This window comes from Mobula birostris, chromosome 7 (assembly GCF_030028105.1).
Source record: "Mobula birostris isolate sMobBir1 chromosome 7, sMobBir1.hap1, whole genome shotgun sequence".
Classification (NCBI taxonomy): Eukaryota; Metazoa; Chordata; class Chondrichthyes; order Myliobatiformes; family Myliobatidae; genus Mobula; species Mobula birostris.
This window is the reverse complement of record NC_092376.1, coordinates 171,033,683-171,046,127: the sequence shown is the minus strand read 5'-3', so window position 1 is coordinate 171,046,127 and position 12,445 is coordinate 171,033,683. Positions and strand designations below refer to the sequence as shown.

Below are 12,445 nucleotides of genomic sequence, written 5' to 3'. Positions count from 1 at the left end.
TCCGGCCTCAGGTCTCCTGCCTCCTGCCTCTGGCCTCCTGCCTCTGGCCTCCTGCCTCCTGCCTCCTGCCTCCAGCCTTCTGCAAAGCCTCGCCTCTAGCCTCAAGCCTGAAGACTCCAGCCTCCTGTCTCCTGCCAAGCCTCGCCTCTAGCCTCAAGCCTGAAGAATCCAGCCTCGTCCTGCCTGCCTGCCAAGCCTCATCCTTGCCTAGTTCTGGGGTCTGAGCCAGTGGCAAGACCCAGGTACTGTGGTCTTGTTCAGTCTCTGGCTCGGAGTCCATCCCGCCTCCTGCCAAGCCTCGCCTCTAGCCTCCAGCCTCAAGCCTCAAGCCTGAAGACTCCAGCCTCCTGCCTCCTGCCAAGCCTCTCCTCTAGCCTCAATCCTGAAGACTCCAGCCTCCTGCCAAGTCTTGCCTCTAGCCTCAAGCCTGAAGACTCCAGCCTCGTCCTGCCTGCCTGCCAAGCATTGTCCTTGCCTGGTTCTGGGGTCCGAGCCAGAGGCAAGACCCAGGTACTGGGTCCTTGTCCAGTCTTTGGCTCGGAGTCCAAGCTCGGGCTCCTAGCTCTCTTGTCCAGTCCTGTTCCAGGTTCCTGGTTTTAGTGTTCATGTCCTTGCCTGTATCCTAGTCCTGCCCCTAGTACTTCAGTGTCTGTGTCTTGCACTTGGGTCCGTTCCCAGCCTCCATCGTATGATAATATTCCCCGGCACTGACAGCGGGAAAACTGCTGACGGTCCTGGTGCCTGGTTGCATCTGGTGTAGGATCCACGAGGTCACTCATTTCACTGGGGAATTTGCAGCGGTGAGGAGGAAAGGGAGAATGGAAGGAAATTACTTGATTCTGTGCGTTTGTGTTTGGATGAATTTCTTCATTTTAGATGCATTTTCAAATAATATATTAAATATTTAATACATGAAAATATCTGTTTATTTAATTTTAATATAGTTGATGCCTTTCAGGAAAATTGCAACAGTTTAGCAGCTTCAGCAGGGGACAAACCTGGGAGTGTGACTCTGCCTCCTGTGGATAATTCTCCACAATTGTGCAGGCGGGGTTAGTCTGTCCCATCTGTTTGACACAAGACTATTCAATTAGACCGTGCACCATATATGGCATAGCAGATTGGCTCCAGGATGCTCCCAGCCAATCTTTGTCCTCATAGATCTAACCCAGGTGAGTGTAGGACCCTGGGGAATCAGAGCAGTGAGTGTGAGCTGCCAACTCCCTCAGCACAACCCAGACTGATCCAGTCTGAGCACCAGGGATGGGATAAACATTGATACCTGCTGTGTCGGTGCTGTGTTGACATCTAAATGAGGAGAGTGTCACTGTCTCATGAAGACACAAAAGACTGCAGATGCTGAAACCTGGATCAATATACAAAGAGCTGGAGGGATTTGGCAGGTCAGGCAGCATCCATGCAGAGAAATGCACTGTCTGGGTCCATTTCTTTCCAGAAATGCTGCCTGACCTGCTGAGTTCCTCTGGCTCATTAGGTGTCGCTGTCAGACAGACTAAGGAACAGTAGAGTTGGGTTCTGAAGTGCCATCCTGACCAAAGGACTGGCCCCAGACCATTGATCCTGGAGTGAAATTGCACCAGATTGAATTCACCACATCAGAATGTCCCGTAACTTATACACTCCTGGAATTCATTATTTCTTGCCATGTTCCAGGAGGGACTGAAAGTCAGGGCAAGCATTTAGAGAACCAGTCTCTCCTGATGAGTCCTTCCTCATGGAGGTTCAATGATTGGAGACCTGCTCAGTACATTCTGGCAGCTCATCAATTTAAATAATTGTTTGACTGGAATGACCTTAGATGTCAACTTTGTCCACAGTCTCCCAGGCATGTGTCAGGTTGACTTACTGAAGTGTGCTGGCACATTGAGGACAGAGTCAGGCTGGTATCTTTTCCATGTAATACGGTAATCGTGGTAAAACAGACGCTACATTTCCAGTGCACCTTCCGCTGGTGAGATTCAATCTCCTGCCTACTGGGGTGTCGAAAGTTAGAAACCCCCTCAAACCGTATGTCCCTGAGCTGAACTCTGACACTCCAGTGGGTTCAGGGAAAAGTTCCCTGGTTCTACTCTGCCTCACTAACCCAGGCTGAGCTGGGCTGAGTTTCAATGGCCCTGCTGTGCAGTTCCGCGACTTGGATGCACACATTAATGCAGAACTGCTGAAGATGGAAACATCCTGAGGTCAAAACAGAAAATGCTGGAAAACTCAGCTGATCAGGCAGTAATTGTGGACAGGAGAACAGTTAAAGATACCAGTCAAACATTCACCATCAGAATAGTTTATATTTCAGATTTCCAGCATCTGCAGTTTTCCTTGACGGTCAAATCCTGAGTTCAGTTTGAGCCTGATCATTGGACTGTACATGTCACCACTCACACTGAATCTCATTGGTCTGTTTCTCACAGTTGAGACGAGTTCACAGCGGCCTCTGTTGGGCAGTGACGTCACCCTCAGCTGTACCATCTCCAGACTCCCAGATACCGTTAGTCTCCACTGGAAACCAGTGGGCTCAGCCCAGCAGAACAGGAGAAACACTGATCAGATCCGCCTGAATAACACCGTCTATCTGATGGTCCGACACGTTACAGTGGAGGATGGGAAGTTGTATCAGTGTGAAGTACGGGAAAATGGAAATGTTGTTTTCACAAGCAAAACAAATTTTACTGTATACACGTGTAAGTAATGTTCTCAAATGTTGGATACTAAAATTGTACTTGTATCACAGGTGGTTTATGTAATGTTGGGAATGAACCCCTTGAAAAATTGTAGTTCTTGCTTAACTGTCCTGTGTAAATTACAGCAATAGTTAGAGAGAATCTTCTGGAAAATCTCTGTGGAGCAGCTGACTGTTTGTCTTTGTGTCAGTCACAGCACATAAGAAGGGGTTTCTTCTGTCACATTTGATCATTAAAATATTTTGATAGTTGAAATTTCCATCCGTCCTTCAGTACCTTAGGCTGAGATCCTGATACAGCATCATGTCAAGGTGTTGCACAGAAAGTGGTGTTGCCATGACAACCACCGGCATTGCCTGCTCAAACTCAGCACTGGGATCTGCGTTCACACGTCAACACTGAACAGAAAACTGTCCTTTCTCCCTCCGTGACCCTTCCCACCAAGTCCTGATGCTGTGTGAAGTGACGACTGTAGGCTGAGGCTTCAGAGCAGCATTCAGCTGGGAACAGAACCAAGGGAAGAGGGAGAGCAGAGCATCGCTGGAAGAGGATGGCATTCAGGGATGAACAGGAATAAAGGGAAGTTTGGTCGAGAATGCAAAGAGAGAGGAGGAAGGCAGCTGGTGAACAGAGAGAAGTGACAGGGTTTATGTGTGTGGTCTCATCCCCCGCCATTCATCCTCTGCACTAATCTCCCTCCTGGCACTAACCCAGTAAATGGAAAAATTGCTATACCTGCCATTCCCTCCCTCCTACCCTCTATTCATGGCCCCAAACAATCCTCCCTGGTGAGCCAACACTTCACCTGCAAACCTGTTTTGGTTGTCTTCCCTCAATGCTGCCTACTTTACCTTGGTGAGACCTGACACAGACTGGGTGACCGCTTTGCCTTGGATTTCCTGGCGGCCAGCATTTTAATTACAGGCTCCACTCTCATTGACCATGGTTAATTAGTCTGCTGGTTGATAGTCTCCTCTACTGCCATGATGAAGCTACTCTCAGGGTGATGGAGTAACTCCTCATATTCCATCTGAGTATCATCAACCTATTCATATAGACATTGATTTTTCTGACCTGCTAATTTTTCTTTGTCCCCTTTCCCCCTGTTGCCATTCTCCACTCTGGCATCCCTCTTACCTCTTTTCTTCTTCTCACTTGCCTATCACCTCCTCTTGGTTCCTCACCTCCTAACCTCTCTCCCATGGTTCACTCTTCTCTCTTATATGATTCCTTCTTCTCCTGCCTGTCTCCCCTCCCCACTCACCTGGCTTCACCTGTCACTTTCTAGCTTGTATTCCTTCTTCTCCCACGACTTCTTATTCTGTCATCTTCCTCTTCTTTTCCACTCCCGATGAACCGTCTTCACCTGAAACGCTGACTGTTTATTCCTCTCCATTGATGTTGCCTGACCTGCTGAGTTTCTCCTGCATTTTGTGCATGTTACACAGGGAGGGAGGTATTGGGAAGGAAGAGGAAAATGCTTTGACAGACTTTTGGAAAAAGTGAAAGTACTTGTGGAAATTAGTCAGATGAGACCTCTGAGAAATATTAAATACAAAAACAATCAAATGCACACCAGGAAAGTGTTGATTTGAACTCACCCAGCTTGCTGTCAGAGTGATTGTAAAGAGGGTCAGGCACATGGAGTGGTTTCATATGAATTAGATATTCCTGGGACAACAACATCATATCTGACACAGGGGAGTGCAGATGCTGGAATACAGAGCAAAAAGAAAAGAAGAACTCAGAGGGTCAGGCAGCATCGGTGGAGGGATATAGACAAAACTTGTGAAACTCTGGGTGGTTTCCTGTCAGAATAATTAGAATTTGTACACGAGGATTCCACTTGCTTGAAGGGAACAAGAACTTTGGAAAACTTTATCCAAGTTGCAGCTGCCAATAGATGGGCTCTGTTGGAATTAGACTTTACTCTTCTCCTCCTTGTAAATCTTTTCTGTACGTGATATTGAAATCTCCCTTGATGATCAGTTTGTCCCCCTTTGAGACATGATCCAGGGTGTTTACAAGATTGGAGTGTATGCGTTGATTGTTGTAACACACTGGTCCTGTGTGAGAGTGAGTGACAGGGTCCGGGCACACTCATGCGGAAGTCGCTGGGATGCCAGAACAGCTCAATCTTCATGGCAAAACCCACCCCATTAAAACCATCCCTCCTGCAGGGATATCCCTCCTTTCGGGATCAGTGCTCATCGATCTGTTCCGTCCACAGCCTTAACCTGTCCCACCTCCTCGACACTGATGGTAAGAGTTGTCAAATGTGACATTTAAAAATAATTTGAAACCAAATTGTAATTACTGTAGTATTTTTTTCATATTTAATTTGCGTTTATGTGAAATTCACAAGATGTTACCATTTCAACCTTGAACAATTGAACAAAACACAAGTAATTCTGAAATAAATGTGGTTGATAATTATTCCTCATTGTCTCTGAAATACACTGTTATAAAATTCAATTGTGATCTCCACTGTTTTTCTGATACAGATTTATATCAGAAGAATTACACCTTTTATCGTCCCAGCACAGATTACAGTGAACTCCACCTGGTTTGTTATTCTCATTCTGCTTATAATTGTGGTGTGTGGGCCTGGTCATCGAGTCACCCACAGGGCCATCAGAAACAAATAGCATCTGCAACAATCGATCAGCCCAGTGGTGTCAGTAGCACCGACTTTGGGAATCGACTGGTGACCTCGGTGAAACAATTCAATGGCATGATTTTCAACGTGAGGATTGCCCCGGTTTTGTTTGGAGATGCTGGAATTTACACATGTTCTCTGGAATCAAATACATTTTTGACCGTTGAGTTAATCACAGTGAAAGGTAGGAGACAGAATGTTACAGTTGCTTTTACCAATTAAGTCATTGTTTAAAATGTAAATAACCTGCCTGTTTCCACAGTCACAGCTGAACCGTCTGATCCAGTGACTGAGGGAGACACCGTTACCCTGAGCTGCTCTGTGTCTGACGTCACCGCATCAACCAGACTGGTTTGGATCAACGGAGACGGTGAAACTGTTGGAGACAAAACACTGACTGGGGAAGAGAAATCACTGAGTCTGATCTTACATAAAGCTGAGAGAAGCAGAGGGAAATGGACGTGTGGTGTGTTTGATCAAGACAGGCTCCGGATTGTCGCCCTGTATTATCAAGAGCGCAGTGGTGAGTTTCTGCGGGTTTGTTCTTCATATAGAGAAACATGATCACATTTTGTGTCATTAATCGCTCTATTTGCCAGCAGTTACCCCTCTTTATATCCTGTGTGGGTGGTTCTCTAATGGGGCTGTCGATCCTGTTGCTTTTGTGATCGAAAATATTCTTCGGAAGTTAACAAAGGCATAGAACTTGCTTTTGATCGTTCTATTAAATGTTACCAGGACAACGGAAACGAGGGGAGAAGTGTGGTGAGAGACGAAGGGCAGTGAAAGACAGCTGAGGAAAAAAGAGAGCAAACAAAGGGATCTGGTCTTATACCATAATTTGGTATCCCACAAGGATCCGTTCTGGGACCTTTACTTTTTGTGATTTTTATTAACGACCTGGATGTGGGGGTAGAGGGGTGGGTTGGCAAGTTTGTAGACGACACAAAGGTTGGTGCTGTTGTAGATAGTGTAAAGGATTGTCAAAGATTGCAGAGAGACATTGATAGGATGCAGGAGTGAGCTGAGAAGTGGCAGATGGAGTTCAACCCGGAGAAATGTGAGGTGGTACACTTTGGAAGGACAAACTCCAAGGCAGAGTACAAAGTAAATGGCAGGATACTTCGTAGTGTGGAGGAGCAGAGGGATCTGGGGGTACATGTCCACAGATCCCTGAAAGTTGCCTCACAGGTAGATAGGGTAGTTAAGAAAGCTTATAGGGTGTTAGCTTTCATAAGTCGAGGGATAGAGTTTAAGAGTCGCGATGTAATGATGCAGCTCTATAAAACTCTGGTTAGGCCACACTTGGAGTACTGTGTCCAGTTCTGGTTGCCTCACTATAGGAAGGATGTGGAAACACTGGAAAGGGTATAGAGGAGATTTACCAGAATGCTGCCTGGTTTAGAGAGTATGCATTATGATCAGAGATTAAGGAAGCTAGGGTTTTACTCTTTGGAGAGAAGGAGGATGAGAGGAGACATGATAGAGGTGTACAAGATAATAAGAGGAATATAATCTTGGGAGGATGGGAGCAAGGGAGATGAGGCCGAGTACAGGGCTATGGTAGGAAACTTCGTCACATGGTTTGAGCAGAATTACCTGCAGATTAATGTGAGAAAGACTAAGGAGCTGGTGGTAGACCTGAGGAGAGCTAGGGTACCGGTGACCCCAGTTTGAATCCAAGGGGTCAGTGTGGACATGGTGGAGGATTACAAATACCTGGGGATACAGATTGACAATAAACTGGACTGGTCAGAGAACACTGAGGCTGTCTACAAGAAGGGTCAGAGCCGTCTCTATTTCCTGAGGAGACTGAGGTCCTTTAACATCTGCTGGACAATGCTGAGGATGTTCTACGAGTCTGTGGTGGCCAGTGCTATCATGTTTGCTGTTGTGTGCTGGGGCAGCAGGCTGAGGGTAGCAGACACCAACAGAATCAACAAACTCATTCGTAAGGCCAGTGATGTTGTGGGGATGGAACTGGACTCTCTCACGGTGGTGTCTGAAAAGAGGATGCTGTCTAAGTTGCATGCCATCTTGGTCAATGTTTCCCATCCACTACATAATGTACTGGGTGGGCACAGGAGTACATTCAGCCAGAGACTCATTCCACCGAGATGTAGCACAGAGCGTCATAGGAAGTCGTTCCTGCCTGTCGCCATCAAACTTTACAACTCCTCCCTTGGAGGCTCAGACGCCCTGAGCCAATAGGCTGGTTCTGAACTTATTTCATAATTTACTGGCATAATTTACATACTACTATTTGACTATTTATGGTTCTATTGCTATTTATTATTTATGGTGCAACTGTAACGAAAACCAATTTCCCCCGGGATCAATAAAGTATGATTATGACTAGATAGAGTGTATAGCCAGCGCCTCTTCCCCAGGGCACCACTGCTCAATACAAGAGGACATGGCTTTAAGGTAAGGGGTGGGAAGTTCAAGGGGGACATTAGAGAAGGTTTTTTACTCAGAGAGTGGTTGGTGCGTGGAATGCACTGCCTGAGTTAGTGGTGAAGGCAGATACATTAGTGAAGTTTAAGAGACTACTAGACAGATATATGGAGGAATTTAAGGTGGGGGGTTATATGGGAGGCAGGGTTTGAGGGTCGGCACAACATTGTGGGCCAAAGGGCCTGTACTGTGCTGTACTATTCTATGTTCTAAAACATTGATTCCATTGAAATTGAAATTTAACCGGTAATTTAACTAAATAAATAGCCAGATTCAATTAGCAAAATATCTGCCTCTGAAACTAAGAATTTTACAGAAAAATACAGAGGCAACTTTAAACACTGAACATTCACATGTATGTCAGTGATCAGATAAAAATACAAACCGGCATAACAAAGTTAAACTACAAGAAAAATAACATTTTCACAGCCCAATCCAACAGGATTGTAATACGAACCATGGGATAATTCTGTGTCCTCAGAATCAGTCTTGAAACTTCCCTTTTCCCTGTAACACTGATTCTCTTGGGAGGCTCACGGAATCAGGACAACATTGGGTAATGACAGTAAAATGGAGACTTTCCAACGGACCTGGGCCAGGCCCATTGACACAATCACCACACACCTTCTCTCATGTCCATACAGGCTGATCCTGAACACAATCACCACACATCTTAGACCATAAGACCATCAGGCAAAGGAGGAGAAGTCGGCCATTTGGCCCATCGAGTCTGCTCTGCCATTTTATCATGAGCTGATCCATTCTCCCATTTAGTCCCACTCCCCTGTCTTCTCACCATAACCTTTGATGCACTGGCTACTCAGATAACTATCAATCTCCTTCTTAAATACACCCAATGACTTGGCCTCCGGAGCCACCCGTGGCAACAAATTCCATAGATTCACCACCCTCCGGCTAAAAAAATTTCTTTGCATCTCTGTTCTGAATGGGCGCCCTTCAATCCTTAAGTCATGCCCTCTCGTACTAGACTCCCCCATTATGGGAAATAACTTTGCCACATCCAGTCTGTTCATGCCTTTCAACATTCAAAATGTTTCTATGAAATTTCCCCTCATTCTCCTACACTTCAAGGAATACAGTCCAAGAGTGGACAAACGTTCCTCATATGTTAACCCTCTCATTCCCAGAATCATTCTAGTGAATCTTCTCTGTACCCTCCCCAACGTCAGCACATCCTTTCTTAAATAAGGAGACCAAAACTGCCCACAATACTCCAAGTGAGGTCTCACCAGCGCCTTATAGACCCTCAGCATCACATCCCTGCTCCTCTACTCTATTCCTCTAGAAATGAATGCAAACATTGCATTCACCTTCTTCACCACCGACTCAACCTGGACATTAACCTTCAGGGTATCCTGTACGAGGACTCCCAAGTCCCGTTGCATCTCAGAACTTTGAATTCTCTTCCCATTTAAATAATGGTCTGCCCGTTTATTTCTTCTCCCAAAGTGCATAAACATACACTTGCCAACATTCTATTTCATTTGCCACTTCTTTGCTCATTCTTCCAATCTATCCAAGTCTCTCTGCAGACTCTCCGTTTCCTCAGCACTACCAGCCCTTCCACCTATCTTTGTATCATCAGCAAACTTAGTCACAAAGCCATCTATTCCATAATACAAATCGTTGATGTACAATGTAAAAAGAAGCGGCCCCAACACGGACCCCTGTGGAACACCACTGGTAACTGGCAACCAACCAGAATAGGATCCCTTTATTCCCACTCTCTGTTTCCTGCCAATCAGCCAATGCTCTATCCACGTATGTAACTTTCACGTAATTCCATGGGTTCTTATCTTGTTAAGTAGCCTCATGTGTGGCACCTTGTCAAACTTCATCTGAAAATCCAAAAGGGGAACATGCATGCGACAGTGACCACACCCCGGGCAACGGCTTCGACAAGCCGGCTAAACCAGGTGAGCGCAGCCGATGGGTCTCAAACCCTCGGTGAGATAAGGAGTTGTCTATCCCAGCATACAAAGACAGACTCCAGCGGATTGAGTGGACGAGACCAATGGAAGGTCCAACGGTCAAGAAGGCGGTCTCTGCAAACATTGTGGAACTTGTAGAGCAGGATAAGACACAGAAGATGTCCTGGTCATCCACTGCGCCTAGTCCCATCTCCAGCCATCTCGACTCTATCTTGCCACTGGATCCAGATGAGAATTGGGAAGAGAGTGTGAGGCTTACACTGTGCAACTCTCCCTCACTTAAATCCAAATCACGCGCTAGTCTTGACACCATCAAATGGTGTTTGAAGTCCTCATCGACGTCGACGATGGACGAACTCACAGCTCATCGGAATAGCAAGGCCTGGTCTGTTCTGTATCTCTAAGTAAATCATCCATAACTTCTGAAAGATGTCCAGTGACTAATGGTCCCTGTCTCTAAAGCTTGACCCAAGAATCCTTGTGCAGTCCAGACGTGGAGTGCAGTGACAAGGGTGGCTCAGTCCTCATTCATTAAGCTCTCAAATTGCTACATGAATACACATCATCACTCAGCACTTTGTGAGTAAAGGGACACTCTGCAAGGGGGAGGATTTTAAAAGTGAGATGACTCGTTTAGACGGATGGGAAAGGTTGGCAGCTGCAGTGAACAGTAAGAGTCATTGAGACTCTTTTCTGAAATAGAAGGAAGCATGGTTCAGGCGCAGGGAACTGGGATCATGTGAGTCCTTGGAAGAGGATGAAGAATGCGAGAATATATTTAAGAAGGAAATTCGGCTGGCAAAATAGGGCGAGGGAAAGCTTTAGCAGGGAAAATTAAGGATAATCTGTAGAGATTTTTAAAAATATGTTAAGGAAAGAAAGTAACTAGGGAGAGAAAAGAGCCCCTGAAAAACCAAAGTGAATGTATACACTCAGTGGTTACTGTGGTAATTACACCTGTACACCTGCTTATTAATGCAAATATATGATCAGCCAGTCATGTGGCAGCAACTCAAGGAACAAGGCATGCAGACGTGGTCAAGAGATTCAGTTGTTGTTCTGACCAAACATCAGAATGGGGAAGAAATACAAACTAAGTACTTTGATCATGAAATGATTGTTGGTGTCAGGTGGGTTGATATGAGTATCTCAGAAACTGCTGATCTCCTGAGATCATCACGTGCAACAGTCTCCAGAGTTTACTGAGAAATGTGTGAGAAAAACATCCAGTGAGTGGCAGTTCTGTGGGTGAAAATGCTTGTTCATGAGCGAGATTGGAGGAGAATGACCAGACTGGTTCAAGCTGCAGGAAGTTGAGAGTAATTCAAATAACCACTCATTACAACAGTCGTGTGCAGAAGAGCATCTTGAATGCACAACATGCTGAACCTTGAAGTAGATGGCCTACAACAGCAGTACACCATGAACACACACTGAGAGGCCACTTTATTAGGTACAGGAAATTCCAAACAAAGTGGCCACTGAGCCTATGTGTGGAGCCGCAGGAAATGTGTGAGTTCCATAATGAAAAAAATCTCCACAATTTTTCACATGGAATAAGGCATGAGGACAAGGAAACTTAGGGAAGTTATTGGGCAAGTCACGTGGATAGTCCACATTACAGTGGAGGAGATGCCGAGTATTTTTAAACATTTGAAGGTAGCTAAGTTTCCCGGTCTTGATCTTGTGTATCCAAAGGCACTGAGGGAAGTTGTAGAAGAAATTGCGAGAGCAATTTTTGTGTGAGGGAGATTATGCCTCACATATCTGATTGGGCTTTGAAGAAATAATCAAGAATGGTGGATGAGGGAGGGTGTTGATTTGATCTATACAAACCGCATGAAAGTCATGATTGGCTGTGGTACACCACTTGGTACTGACCTCCAGATAATAAACATCAGAGATGAAGGAGGAGGAGAAGATGGCAGCGCAACGGCAGCACGCGCGGCCCCTCCGGTGAATGATATCTGTAATCTGTCAAGTAGGGTACCGTGCACAATTCTGATTTGATGGAGACAGGCGTGAGAGTACGGATGAACATCTGGAAAAACTTCTGAAATGCCTGCTTTGCTTCCACTGTTACTGTGTGGTCTGGAATCTCCGGAGCAGAAGGCCTCGAATCCTCGGCTTTGCTTGTTTCGGTGGCCGGGGCAAGGTCGAAGGTGCTTGGCAGAGGATGGCGCTCGGGAGGCGGTATCGGAGGGGCTGGTTGGAGACTCGAAGTCTTCGGATGGACGGACTCAGTGTTTGCTGTTGTCGGGTGCTTCCAATGCATCGGCAGTTGTTGGTGCCTGGAAGTTTATGTCAGGGTGTTTCTCCATTTTGGCACCTGGTATTGGGGACTCGGAAGTTGATCGGGACTTGAGACTTTTTTTTTTACCGTGCCCATGGTCTGCTCTTCATCAAATTATGGTATTGCTTTTCACTGCTGTAACTATATGTTATAATTATGTGCTTCTGTCAGTGTTAGTATTTGGTTTGTCCTGTTTTTCTGTGATATCACTCTGGAGGAACATTGTATCATTTCGTAATGCATGTATGCATTTCTAAATGACAATAAACAAGGACTGAGTGTTCTCATAATCTAATCTAAATGCTTAGCTGCTACCATCCTCTGCCCTCCAATCACCCTGACAATTATTTTTCCAACCTTCTAAAACATTTTGAATCCCTTCTGA

The 12,445-nt window shown here is 45.7% G+C and overlaps 1 protein-coding gene across 1 annotated transcript in view; it reads left to right on the top strand.

Annotated features, from left to right (window-relative positions):
* The first annotated feature begins 5,508 nt into the window (after nt 1-5,508).
* Nucleotides 5,509-12,445, top strand: part of LOC140200890 (uncharacterized) — a 28,741-nt gene continuing 21,804 nt past the window's right edge. Inside the window, exons 1-2 of the mRNA XM_072264532.1 lie at nt 5,509-5,542; nt 5,621-5,881. The gene's annotated coding sequence lies outside the window, so the exon portion shown is untranslated. The remainder of the gene's footprint in view (nt 5,543-5,620; nt 5,882-12,445) is intronic.